The following is a 13,997-nucleotide window of genomic DNA, read 5'->3' as shown; positions in this document are numbered from 1 at the left end:
TTTTTCTTTCTTTTTTTTTTTTTTTGAGAGAGAGAGAGGGAGAATATGAACATGAATGCATACCAAGAGAAAAAGAGTAGGAATGAGAATCTAACAGGATATAAACCTGGGTTTCAGGGAGTTCCCATTGTGGCACAGCAGAACCAAATCCAGCTAGTATCCATGAGGATTCGGGTTCTATCCCTGGCCTTGCTCACTGGGTGGGGGATCCAGTGTTGCCGTGAGCTGTGGTGTATGTCAAAGGTATGGCTCAGGTCTTGTGTCGCTGAATAGTGTCTGAATAGACAGACTGAGCGAGGTATTGAAGAGGCAAGAATGCTGAAGAAGCTTTGAAGTATGCTTGTGGCAATGACCTAGGCTCGTAGCAATGATCTTGGCTTTTAGGGAAGCAAAAGCTAGCACACTGGACCCTGAGGCCCAGTGATGCACCACCATGGCCTCTGATTTTATTTGCAATGTCTTGGGCACTCAGTATGCAGGAGCCTTTTAGGACTGGCTGAGTCACTGGAAACAGAAATCAAGGAGGAAGTCACAGTACTCGGTACTAGGAAGGGGAGGTGCCTTCCACCTTCCTCGGTCCTGTAGTATTGCTACTTCTCCTCTGCAGAGAAAACATAGCCTGAAGTGTGACAAGTTCTAGCAGGTGTGAGAAGGCTCCCCGCCTTCTTTAGCCCTCTGTGATTTGGAACTACTCATTCTAGCCTTCACATGGACTGTATGGTCTCTATCAGGTTTTAGGATTTCATTATAGTTTCTTGCCTTATTCTCAAATTATTTCTCTTTTCTTTATAATTATTTAAAAGTCCACCAGTTGGCTTCTCTAACCATTACAATTTGAGAGATGAGACCCTGTCTTCTCCCATAGGACTCAGCCTTACACTATCTCAGGGACCTGAGAGGCCAGGCCTCCTTCTCTAAGCCTGGTTCACACACTTCTGGTTGAATTCAAGCAGTGAGAGGACACATTTTCCTTTTGAAAAACAAAGTTGGCTGTGGACACACTCTGCAAGTGTACGTTTTCAACTTAGAGCTCTGTGCTCTTTGTTAAAAGCCCCCTTTGGGTTAATTATAAAGTGCCTAAATTATATTTGATTATTTCAGGAGAAAAATATGCACTAGGACAGTGTGTCTGTGCCTGCAAATCCACTGACTGACATTCCATTCTCTACATTCCACTTTTTCTCAAGAAATGTCCTGACTACATGTGTCATTCAAACAAACCAGTTGTGAGAGGCATTGGGAGAAAGCATGGAGTCCTTTCTAGGTTTCTGGGCTAAAATGTACTTTGAAATAGCCCCTCCACTCCTATAACTATCTCTTCCACCCCTGTGCATGTATGAGACCTTCCCTTATGAGATTCCATACTCATGAAAATATGGATAGGATGAAACCAACATGGGAGTACCATCCTGCATTTTGGTTCTCCCACGTGGTTTGTGGAAGGAGAAACTGGCCTTTCATGGTTGCTGCATCTCATCCACTTTTACCAGAGTGGCTCCTGCTGCCTGAGTTGGTGACGGTAGGACTGGGCATCTTCCATCCCACCCTCTCCCTCAGGTCCTTTGTGGAACTGCTGCAAATCCACCCAAGATGGCATGTCTTCCCTTGGCATCTGTTCTGCAGCTGGGACAATCTCCATGGCATAACACAAAGGGCGATGTGGTTCGTGTTGGAAAGCTCTTGAAGTTGAAAACTGCTTTAACAGGCCAAATCCTGGAAATTGTTTATGAAATGTCCTCATAACTCTTCACGAAGCTGCACTGGGTACATCAACCCTCTATGGCTTGGAGGCAACTGTGAGATGTGAGGACACTCAGGAGGAAATGTCCGTTTGTTTTCCAAGTTAGTTTAGCACAAGATCACTGTCACCCAAGCAATGGAACATGTTGCTATGGGAACTGCAAGGATGATAATGCTGCTTCAAAAGGTTGACAATTGGAAAAGCCTCTTTTTTTATGTCATGCCCATGGGATGCACATTTTGCTTAGATCATTACTGTTGAAAGTTTGTTCATATAAACTGTTTGGGAGCAAATAATTTGTGACTCTTAAAATATTTAGAATATTGAAATTTGGGGAAAAGTATTACCATCTAGGTGCATTAAAATCGCTTGTGTGCTGGAACTCTCACAGGCCTGATGGAGTCAGAGTTGTTATCAGGAAGATATAAAATCTCCCTGCAAAGCCATGTGGAATGGCCCATCTCATTCATGTCTTATCCTGGATTCAGGCCACTGATGAATGGTTTATGCACAGAGTCTTGGTGCATTTCTTTTTTCACTTTCGTCTCCTGAAATTTCCTGCTTTCACAATATAGGTTATAGAACCATGACAGTCTCTTCATGAAACCATGACTGGAGCCACATGCCATATGCCCCCATGCGTGTTTGTATCATTACACGGACATGGATGAGTGCATATCTATGTATGAGTGCATGGGTATATACATACCTATTCAGTCCTCATTGTCATGTGGTTGGGGTCTGTAGTCACCACAAACATGGAATCAGTGAACACTGAACCACTGTGCCCATGGGAAATTCAGGGTTAGGTTCCTGCCAGCCTCTGGTCACACTTTTTTGTCTCTTGATAAATACAAAAGCTTATTTTATGTGTGTTTCTGTTTAAAGACACCTTGTTTAATATACACTGTTGTTTCATTGGCACTGAACTCACAGCCAATTGCACTGTAATCCTATGTGTAAACAAAATGTATCTAACCAATGTACTTCCCCCCATAAAGTCCTAGACAACACTTCAGCACCAAACATGGGGGCCATTTGAAAGAGTTAAATCACACACACACACCACAAAACTGTGGGGAAATGTGGCACTAAATAGACCAGAGAAGGGGCATTTCCTTACAGTATGAGTGGAAACCGGAAGGCAGAGTTTCGCTTTGTTCAGCCTTAGCTGGAAATGCATTTGTAGGTAGATGAATTTTTCTCTTCTCTGTGTGTGTCCACATATGAGCAAAAGCACCCCAAGCCCTGACTTGGGGTGACAAATACATTTTTAGTGAATAGGTGAATTCTCTGATATGGAATCTGTGACTAATGAGAACCAACTGTATGTGTATATATATAAAATCAATAACATCTTCCCACCTGATGGAAGATCCAGTGGTGAACCATGTGGAAGCCAGGGCAGACCTCTGCCAGCCAGAACATACTGTACACTTCCTGTCCCTTGAGCACTTCCTTCTTCTGAGCACTCTGGGAATGAGCTCCCCACTCCCTGGCTCCTCAAGCCCTGGCTTTTATCCTCCTCGCAAGGCACCTACAGTGTGTGTTGGAGTGATGCTTTCTCCAGGTGCATGACCTGTTATCTTTTTAGGCTGTGCAGATGTGGAGGGTGAGCCAGGGCCCCATGTTCAGGGCAGTTATCCACAGCTGGTGGGTGAGCCACGTGTGGGAAGATCTGCAATATGGAAATGCTTGCGTCAGGAGACTGGAGGTGGGCAAGGCTCATCTGAAAGATATTATTGGCCTGTCTCTCTTCCATGGCTTTCTTTTTGTCTGGTTTACTGGCTGCCCCAGCCATCATGCAGATGACAAAGGAATGAATTAGCAGTCTAGAGACTGTGCCAGGTCTTGCCTGTACAACCAGGGAGGAGTTGCTCTTCACGTCCTCATCTGTAGAACAAGGTCATTTGTTTAGGGAAATCCTATGGTTCTAAAGTCCTTTTTGAAAAAAAAGAATTAATAATGTAATTCTGAGAAACTCGGATGGAATTGTGTTACAAGGTACTTGCATGCCATTTCAGAAATCCTGTTCTTGTCTGTTTTTTTTTTCCCCCCCTTAGGGCTGCATCCGTGGTATATGGAGGTTCCCAGGCTAGGGGTTGCATCAGAGCTGTAGCCACCATCCTACACCACAGCCACGGCAATGAGGGATGCAAGCCACATCTGCAGCCTACACCACAGCTCACAGCAATGCTGGAACCTTAACCCACGGAGGGAGGTCAGGAACCCAACTTGTGTCCTCAGCTATGCTAGTCAGATTCACTTCCACTGAGCCACGTTGGGAACTCCAGGAGCCCTGTTCTTTATGAAAGTATTCAGGAGATAATGCAATATGTGCTTTATATCTTCTCCACTTCAAAGCTGACTCATTTGCATAAAAACTTTTTGGATGGTTTTTATGAATGTTTTGGGTTTTCAGAGTTAAAAGAATTTTTGAGTTGTGATAGCATCACAACCCCTAAAAATTGTTTAATAGCATCAAGATTAGGTAGGCCGTTTTGTTTGGGATTTTAGTAACTGAGAAAGTATAGGTTGTTAGCAGCACTCTGGAGCATGTACTACACGTAGCACACGCTGTTAGTCACTAAAATTATACTGGATAACACAACAGGATTCCCATTTTTCAGTTGATGAAACCAAGGTTCAGAATGGCTAGGATGTCGGATACACTCTTCAAATCCAAGTATCCAGGTCCCATAACCTACATTCTTTTCCTTTGGCTTTGCAAAGTATAACACTCTAAATGTACATTAGATTTTATCGGCCAAATGTGGAAATTATGTTTTGCAATTTTTAGCTCCAGTGTAGTTATAAGATCTAGTATATGGGAATAAAGACATTGAGGATGTAGACTTATTTTACTAGGAACCAACACCTCAACCCTTGTGCAGAACAAAATTAGACTTTAAAAAAATACACCCAAGATGTTATTAAAAGAAACTTTCAAATATAGTTTTATATAATTCTGGTAGTATTGCTTTTAAGCTGGTAGCTGCTATATATGTTAGTTGCCTTGTGCATCTACCAAGCGAAAAGCACTGTACTTAGCAAAATTGTCAGCAATTTCTTTAGATGCCCTTTGACTCTCTGGTGAGCAATCAAAACATTCCCATCTACTCCTCAGGGAGAGTCTGAATGTAAACACATCATTCCTTCTGTTCAGCTCCTGGGCACCCTCTCTACCTTTCTGAGTCTTCTGCCCAAGTTGGTTACCTTGTCACCAACATCCCACTCATGAAAGGGTCAGCACTTCCCTGAGGACTGCTCACCACTGGTCACCTTTCTCTCCTCTCCCAATCAGGACTGTCTTGTCACATCACATCACCTTTCACTCACCAAGTGTTTATGGAGCATTCAGCTCACGCCAGACACTATTCGAGGTACTGGGAACACAGCAAAGAGGAAAGGAGAGTAAAATCCCTGCTTGGGGCTTACATTCTAGTGGAGAAAAGAGAAAACAAACAAGAGATGGGGACCGAGTGTTGCTGGTGGACCTGGCAGTGTGCTCCAGAGAGGGACCAGGAGGAGGAAAGGACACCTGAGTGGATGAGACCGAAGCTGGGGACCAGTGAGGGAGGGGTGGGAACAGTGTGGTTGTGGGGGACAGAGGACAACGTAGAAGAGGCCTGGAGGGAGCAGGTGCAGGGAGGGACTGTGAGCAGCCAGAGGCCCCGGGATGGTGGCCTAGGTGGGACCCGGCCAGCAGCGGGGAGCAGAGGGTAACCACTGCAGGTAGAGCTGGGGATGGGCCAAGGGAGCTGGACTCGGTAGCTTCCAGCAGTAGGCATAGAGACCAGGTGGAAGTTGTGCTCCTGACACTTTCCAGTTGGGCCGCATCAAGGGTCCACCTGCCCGTGGTTCCCACCCAGGGAAGGAAAGGAAAGCATTCTCCATCATCCGAAGACAGGGGGCTATGAGCTCCAAGCACGCACTCTGCAGCCAGGCAGGCCTGGGAGCTTCACAGTGTCTCCTCAGTCCATGGGGGGGGCGAGGTGCCAAGGCAGGCGAACTGGGGCTCGGCGGGGGGCGTAAAGCCTCTGCAGGCAGCATGGGGTGGCGGGGGGTGGGGGGCAGCCTCGGAAGGCCACACGCGGGAAGACGGGGCCTTAGCAGGCCCTGTGCGGGGCTGGGGGGGGAACCCCCCTCGGTAGGCCGTGCAGAGAGGCAGGGCTTTGGCAGGCCTTGTCCTGGGGGGGCGGGGCCTCGGCGGGCAGCGCGCGGGGAGGCGGGACTTCGGTAGGCCGCGCGCTGACATGGGGGGGGCCTCGGCAGGCCACGTGCCAGGGAGGAGGGGCCTCGGCAGTCCATGTGCCGGGGGGCGGGGCCTCGGCAGGACGGGTCCTGGGGGGGCGGGGCCTCGGCAGGCTGTGGACTGGGGGGCGCGGCTTCTGCGGGACGCGCGCAGAAGCGGGGGGCGGGGGGGGGCGCCTCTGCAGGCGACGTGCCAGGTGGGCAAGGCTTCTGCAGGCCGCGCACGTGGGGGGGCGGGGCCTCGGAAGGCCGCGTGCCAGGGAGGAGAAGCCTCTGCAGGCCAGATGCCGGGGCGCGGGGCCTAGGCAGGCCCTCTGCCAGGGGGGCGGGGCCTCGATAGGCTATGTGACTGGGGGGCGCGGCTTCTTCAGGCTGAGCGGGTGAGGCGGGGGCTCGGCAGGCCTTTTCCTGGGGGGCGGGGCCTCAGCAGGCCACGCGCGGGGAGGCGGTGCTTCCACAGGCAGCGCGCGGACAGGGCGTCCTTGGCGGGCCGCGTGTCAGGGAGGCGGAGCCTCGGCAGGCCGCGCGCGGGAAGGCGGGGCTTCGGCAGGTCGCGCGCTGACAGGTGGGGCAGGCCCTGTGCCAGGTGGGCGGGGCCTCGGCAGGCCCTCTGCCGGGGGGCGTGGCCTCGGCAGGCTTTGTGACTGGGGTGGCGCGGCTTCTGCCGGCCGAGCGGGGGAGGCGGGGCCTCGGCAGGCCGTTTCCAGGGGGGCGGGGCCTCGGCAGGCAGCGCGCGGGGAGGCGGGGCTTCGACAGGCAGCGCGCGGACAGGGGGTCCTGGGCAGGCCGCGTGTCAGGGAGGCGGGGCCTCGGCAGGCCCTGTGCCGGGGGAGCTGGGCCTTGGCAGGCCCTGTGCCCGGGGGGCGGGGCCTCGGCAGGCCGCGGGAGGCGGGGGCACACGGCTCACACCCAATCCCAGGCCCAGCCGAGTTCACAGTCCGCTGCCATCTTGAATGGCGGTGTTGCTCTTAGTTTCCTCAGGAACCGTTAGTTTTTTAACGGCTGGCGCAGCTGCTTCCCTAACTGGGGTCTGCAGTGCAGGCGTGGTGTCTCTGCACTGCGCCCTGCAAGCAACTGAAACCCCGCCAAGCACAAAGGAAAAGAAAAGGTAGACTTTGCTTTATTTCCCAGACTGTACTTTTATGAGCAGGGAATTGTTAATGGGCTTTGTAGGTGACAGTTGAACTGCTGAGAAGAAGGAGGCCTGAGGGGGGCGCAGAGGAGTCCAGGGCATCAGAAGAGCCAGTGGGGAGCAGGTGGTGGTGCTGAGGGAGTGAGGGGGCGGTGGGGACGACGGAGATGAGATGTGAGGGTGGTGGTGAGATCTGGAGGATGGTGATGAGGTGGGAGGATGGCGATGAGATGGGAGGGTGGTGGTGAGTGGGAGGTTTGTGATGAGATGGGGGGGGTGAGGTGGGAGGATGCCAGTGATGAAGTGGGGAGGACAGCGATGAGGTGGGAGTACGGAGATGAGGTGGGAGGATGGTGGAGTTGAGCTGAGAGGGTGGTTAGGAGATCTGCGGTGAGGTGGGAGGATGGGGTGAAGGAGGAGGGTGACGATGGGATGGTGACAGCTGTGATGAAGTGGGAGGTCGGTAATGAGGTGGGAATAAGGCGGGGTGGATGGTGATGAGGTGGGAGGACAGCTAGAGGAAGTGGAGAAGGGGCTGACTGCAGGGCCAGCAGTGAGAGGGCTGTCACACAGCGCAGGAATCTTGACAGGCATCCAGCTTGAGAGGAAAGCCTTCAGGAAGGAGGGGCGTTGGGTGTCATTCAGATGGGCCCAGTTATGGTAGATTGAGGACGGTATCAGCACTACTAAATATCAAATAGACAACCTATCAGCATCTTGTACAAACCTGTAATGGAAACGAATCTGGAAAAGACTAGATATACACATGCAGGGGTATAATGGAATCACTTTTCTGCACACCTGACACACAACATTGGAAATCAACTCTACTTCAATAAAAAAGTTATTCAGGAGGGGACAGGAGCAGAGTAATAATTAGATTATTGTGGTGACAGTCGCCAACTTCCAGCCCCCTTTGGTGCTGGGCTCCTCCTTCGTCGTCTCACAGGTGTGAATGCCTCTGACCCTCTGCCCAGACGTGACTCTTGCTAGAATGTCCATGTTAGAGGGGCTGTGACTCTTTAAAAGGAATTTTTCCCTGGTGGGGTCCCCAGCGTCCCAGGCCTGGCTTTCCAAGAGTGGTCATGAGGGGCCAACTCTCACAAAAGCCCTGGGACTGAGAAGGCCTGCATCAGCTTCCACCTGGAGCCATGGAGGTGGCCAGTTACAAATGCCTTTTTAATGTTGCTCCCAACACTCTGTGACATATCAGGCTATTGCTTCAGGTAATTTCATCTTGAGGCCACTTTCCATTTTATTTCTTATTTTCCTGAAGGGATATTGTCCTTGTCAAGTAGCTGACGAGGTGAGGGATCGTAACAATGTGTTATAACTTTGTAAAATTTCTCACCCAGCTCCCTCCCATCATCAACTCAAGACCTAAGATACCTGAAAAGCATCTCTTCTCTCCTCCTTTTTCTTTCTCTGGCTGGTCCTGACCAGAGGGCCCTAGTGAGAGCGGCTCCTGATAATGTCAGGATCTTCTTCGGAACCTGCAGCATAATTCATTTTCCCCGGAATGGATGTGGAGCCTCCCAGTGCTTCCAAATTGGGCTGCACCATCTCTGAGACTTCTGTGTTCCATTTTCTCAATGCTCCAATGAATTGTCAAGACAAAGCTTTGTGTCAAGATAGAGAAGCATCTTTTTCCAGGCCTGCATTTCTGGCTGGGAAACAGGAGCCCAAATCCTAAATGTGCCTATTTGGTCAGCTTACAGTCCAAACAGCGATTTTGGAAATGCGGAGTTTGCAGAGCCTGATGCTTCTCTTGCAGTTTAAATCTGCACGGTTGTCACCAGTTACAGAATGGCAGAAGGCTTGCAGTGTGTAGAGGAGGACGATGGACAAGGAGTCAAAGAGAGAAAAGAGCAGCACATATCCTGGTTCAGCTCCTCCAAGTTGCCATTAAAAGTGCATAATTTCACCAGACTCTAGCCTCAAACATCCATGGTCAATTAAAAGCTGTCTCCGGTCAATGGGTTGTGACACAGAGTTTCTATGTTCTAGGGACACCTTCTACCCTTTAGACAGACTGCCTTTCGCCCTGAAAAATGGCATCCAAAGCCCCACTGTCAGCTAACAAGTGTGTAACTTGCATTGGTGGCACCTTCAGGTTTCATGGCATTTCCTATCTCTTCACCATGTATAGGCTGTGCGTTAAAACTTCCGAAATCCCCTTTTCTATTCTCAAGGGTTCCCACACCCCAGATGATGATGGAATCCGCAATTATAATAAGCAACTTCCAAACAAAATTGAGGGCCCTGCTTTCCTTACAACCATTGCTCTTTTCCCTATAATTCTTCAAACTGGCCCAAGACATTTTAAGGCTGCTGTCTTTGGCTTCTGTGCGGAAAAGCGTGCCTCCTGGTTTCTTCATCTGCTGAAGATGGACCTAGTCCCTTCTCATTTCTTACCCTAAGCTGTGAACCTTTTGGTAATGATGATTTGTAGTCTGAGCTCTCTGGGGTCCAGAGAGAGCTCTGCAGGTGCCTGTCAAATGCTCGACCTGAGAAAGACCAAGCCAAGCTAAATCAAGCACCATGACTTGACTCAGCTTTCCAAGTTCTGCAGCAGAACAGCAACCCCCCACCCCCACCAGGAACAGAACCTCCCATCAACAGCTTCCTCTCTCCCCCTGGGTTTCTCCCAGGAATTTTTTGAAGATTGCCCGTGGCTGCCAGCCTCATCTGCCTTTTCACTTGGCTTGTTCCTCCTCTCCCAGCTATTTGCGAAAATAACAGGGATTCCTCCCCCTCTTGTTAGAACAAAACTTGCTAGGAAGTTGACCCTAGTCTTCTGAGGATTCCTTGTGTTGTCCCAAAGCCTGTCAGGTAATTTGTAAGTTTGTTAGTTTAAGTGGCAGAGCTAATGGCTTTTCTCTAACCAACTGACTGGTTGGTTTCCCCTCTGCCTCTGAGAAGCTTCATTCTAGAGTCAGAGATGTCCAGGCACAGCCTTCTGAGTACACTCTCCTCTTGACTTTGAAATCTTCACTGGGCTTTGCCTGCATCTATGCTGGACGATGAGCCTTGGCAACACATGAGGACTTCCATGCCTCACTGGTCAGCACCACTGTGCTGCTGGGCTGGAGCCTCCATCCTCCATTCCTATATCTATGCCTACTTTTCAGGCTCACTGGTGAAGAAATAGGATGAGGAAGAAGGAAAGGATCAGAGGCAAGGAGCATGGTCTCACTGACAGTCCATAAGCGTGAATATCTGAGGTTCAGCTCCTTTTATGCAGGTTTCACAGCTGAGAAACTGAGCCCACCCAATCCTCATTCTGTCTTCACACCACAAGGCTGGCATGGGCAGAGTGCCATCAGGAGAGAACACAGCTCCCACCATGGAGAAACCCTCTAAACTTCCTTGCACCAAAGTCTAGTTCCAACAGCATGTGGCCCGTGGAAAATGCAGCTGCGGTCAAAAACTGAGGTTCTCAGACAGCCTTGCCCTTGCATCCTAGCTCCTGGCACATGCTCCTTCCTGGTTCGCCTACCATGAAGCACGTGACCCCTCTGATGAAACACAAGTGTGATGACTGACATCCTGGGTCTCTGCCCATGGCAAGTAGGCCCCTGCAGTCACTGGACCACAGTTCTCCCCCACCAAAAGACCCTGCAGGCCATGGAGCACCATGGCTTACAGCAGGATTTTGGCCCCCATCACTAATGTCATCCCACTAAGTATGTGCCAAGAAGACTCTTGTTAAGCCTAAAACCTAATTTGATATGTGGAAGATCCATCTTCACATAAGACCTCAGACTGGTGACAGTTTGGTTTACAGAGAGAGGGTCACAGTCCCAGAGGAGAGATCTACCCAGCAAGGGTGCTCAATGAGGAAGACAGAGCTTTATCCCCTTATTCCTGCAGCATCCACCCTTGACCTTCATGGTTCACTTTGGTCTCAGGCTTTCTCCCAGGGTTGAAGTGAGAGTGTGGGTGTTGTTCTGTACCTCTCCTAGGTCTTAATTATACAGCCAGCACTCAGCCTCCTCCCACACTCTGGCCCCTCAATCAGCCCTGGACACCTAATGTGGATATGACAGACATGCAGCTGCTGCGACAGCCCCTGATGAGTGCCAAGACCAGCCTTCCCAGTGAGTCCACTCAGGACCTGAGGCATTGCTCAGCTGGCTTGCTGCCACCAGCAGCGCTCAGTCAGGTGGTGGTCCTTCCTCACCCAGCAGAGCCAGGCTCTCCTGGACTGTTAACATGGAATTTGGAGGGAATCTTGTGCCTCAAAGAGCATCACTCTTCTGGGGAGAGAAGAGGAATGCATGTGACAATATTAAAGCCAAGGCTGTGTGGTGAAAGTTTAATAGAACAAATATATGGCTGGCTGGCTGAGGAATAATAAAATCACTCTGATGATGAGGACTTTACTGCACTGGTTTCCAGACCCTTGTTTGCTAAATAAATGTATTTACTTGGACTCCAAGCTACTGGGTGACCTTGGTCCAATGACTCCACTTCTTCCAGCCATTGTTTCTTCATTGTAAACTGAGAGGATGGGGCTCTGTGAGTGATTCTTAGAGTATCCTCGTACTGGGGGAGGAAGTCTCATATTTTTGGAGCATAAATACACTCTACCAGTTACTGGGCATGTTTTCAGGGGGGCAGAGTTGACCCTAGTCTTGTTGCTCTTGTGCTGGTGGCAGGAAGCCATTGTTGCTGCCTTCCAGGACATTGTTGTCCGATGGGGAATGTGTGATGGGGTCTTTCTAAATCCCCTGACCAACCCCTCCCCCTGGTCAAATAAATTCCAAAACTATTTAAAGAAACCTCTGAAAGACTGAGATGAAAGTATTTGTACTGTAGATGTCCCCCAGATGATTCATTTATTGGTTGATGAATTTTAGAATGTGTGATTAGATTTAGTCTAAGATCATAAGTCCTTTCTTATGAAATGTACATGCAGCTAGCACCCATGTCTGCATTATTCTCTGGGACTTGAGTAAGAATCTTGTTTGAAAGGCACTGCTATCAGGAAGCAAAGTGTTTGGGGTGTGTGCAGCCTGAGCTTGGCCAAGAGTTGAGTCCCTCTGGTTCATGCAGCTCTACCAGATAACCTGCTGTCACATAACCTACTGCGATGTTTCATCCATGTAGAGTATGTTAGCAGCTGTCCGGTGGGGCCTAGAGCAGCTCACTGTAGAAAGGAGTGTGGAGAGAGGGGTGGCTGAAGTGGGTATGGGGTCCAGAACAGGGCTCTCTGAGGGGAACCCAGGAAAGGTGTCTGTGTCAAGACTGATCACCCCACAGCACCATTGGATTGATTGAGGTAGGGAGAGTGTGATATGAAAAATAGCAAACCCAAGGAGTTCCTGTTGTGGCACAGTGGAAACAAATCTGACTGGTATCCATGAGGATGCAGGGTTGATCCCTGGCCTCACTAAATGTGTCAGACATCCAGCATTGCCGTGAGCTCTGGTGTAAGTCATAGACATGGCTTGGATACCTCATTGCTGTGGCTGTGATCAGCAGCTGCAGCTCTGACTAGATCCATAGCCTGGGAACTCCCCTATGCTGTAGGTGCAGCCCTAAGAAGCAAAAGACAGAAAAATAGCAAACTCGGGATATGCAATACACACATATATATTTTAGATTTCTTACATGTATAGCCATGGCACTGACAGTTGATAAAATGGGTTCATTGATAAAACCGTAGGTATTGGCAAGATTCTTATGTTTCTTAAAGAGAGATTAATACATATAAAAGATTAGAACTGTTAAGGAATGAATGGCTTAGGAATAACAATTAATTGTCTAGTTGTGAAAACAGCCTCTCTGCCTAGATTCTGTAGGCATGAGTACAATGAAATGTCAGGTTTTCTGGGTTTTTTTTTGGCTGTACCTGCAGCATAGAGAAACAGGCTAGGGACTGAATCCCACCTAAGCTGAAACTGTGGAAATGCCACATCCATAACCTGCTGCACCCCCGTGGGAACTCCACAAGATGTCATTTCTTACAAATTTTCTAAAATTTAATCTTTTCCCCATTTCAAATGATTCACCTCTTTTGGTTGAAGTTAGCAAGTTTTGTTATAAAATTGAATAGTAAGAGATCACTGGCTACATACATGTTCCAAGTGGCTTGTCTCCCTTTTAGAAATCGCCAACCTGCCTGCTGCCATCCTGCCTCCCCAACCAGAGCAAGGCCTCTTGAACCACCTCCAAGCAGCTGTCCTCCCCAGGGCAGCCTCAGGTTTCTAGAGGCTTCCCAGCTGAGATGTCCCTGGGGTGCAGTGCTGTAGCCTTCCTCTCCTTCCGTCCAACTCCATGTCCACAGTTAAGGGTCCCAACGGAAACCCAGGCATTTGAGGGAGGCCCTTTCTCTTGGAAAACAGCCCCTGTCTAGAGGCTTACCGCCTTCTGAAGCCATTCCCACAGGCATGGGCCTGGACCACCATGGGCTGGTGGCCTCAACATGGACAGTCAAGAGCAGGACCCAGCGAGGGACCTGCCCCAACAGATGCTGAGGACGCAAGTAAAGGAGCCCAAGTTTGAATCTCAACAGTAGAATGCGGGCCTCCAGTCATTCTGCAGTGGGGGAGGGGCCGAGGGCAGGTGAGCCTGGGTGGGGGTGGGGTGCCATTCCATGCTGGCTTCTGCAGGGAGGCAAGAACCAGACGTTTCTTCCACCTTATGCAGGGGCCAGACAATTGTTGAGTGCCTCGTCAGGCAATGTATGTGTTGGTTTTCAGAGTCACAGCACCAAGGTTTGTCTTGATGTTCCCTTTCCCTTTGTTATTCATCAACTTGTTTGTTGTCCTTCAACCCCCTCTGCTTCCTTCTTGGCTCCAGGCTCCCTTCCCCAGAGGCCAGACTTTCTGAACAAAATTCACCATTTATCATCTGATAACCACT

At 49.8% G+C, this 13,997-nt stretch overlaps 1 long non-coding RNA gene across 1 annotated transcript; it reads left to right on the top strand.

The window, feature by feature from the left end:
- Window positions 1-6,950: 6,950 nt before the first annotated feature.
- Window positions 6,951-11,568, top strand: LOC146396373 (uncharacterized). The gene is made up of 2 exons (XR_014827206.1): window positions 6,951-7,103; window positions 8,483-11,568. It is a non-coding gene; the product is annotated as an uncharacterized LOC146396373 (long non-coding RNA).
- The last annotated feature ends 2,429 nt before the right edge of the window (window positions 11,569-13,997 follow it).

Source organism: Sus scrofa, chromosome 14 (genome assembly GCF_054392235.1).
Source record: "Sus scrofa isolate SSC_HxYL_T2T_F1_AM1 chromosome 14, Sscrofa_HxYL_maternal_Yorkshire_Landrace_v2.0, whole genome shotgun sequence".
NCBI lineage: Eukaryota > Metazoa > Chordata > Mammalia > Artiodactyla > Suidae > Sus > Sus scrofa.
This window is presented reverse-complemented; position numbering and strand designations above follow the sequence as displayed.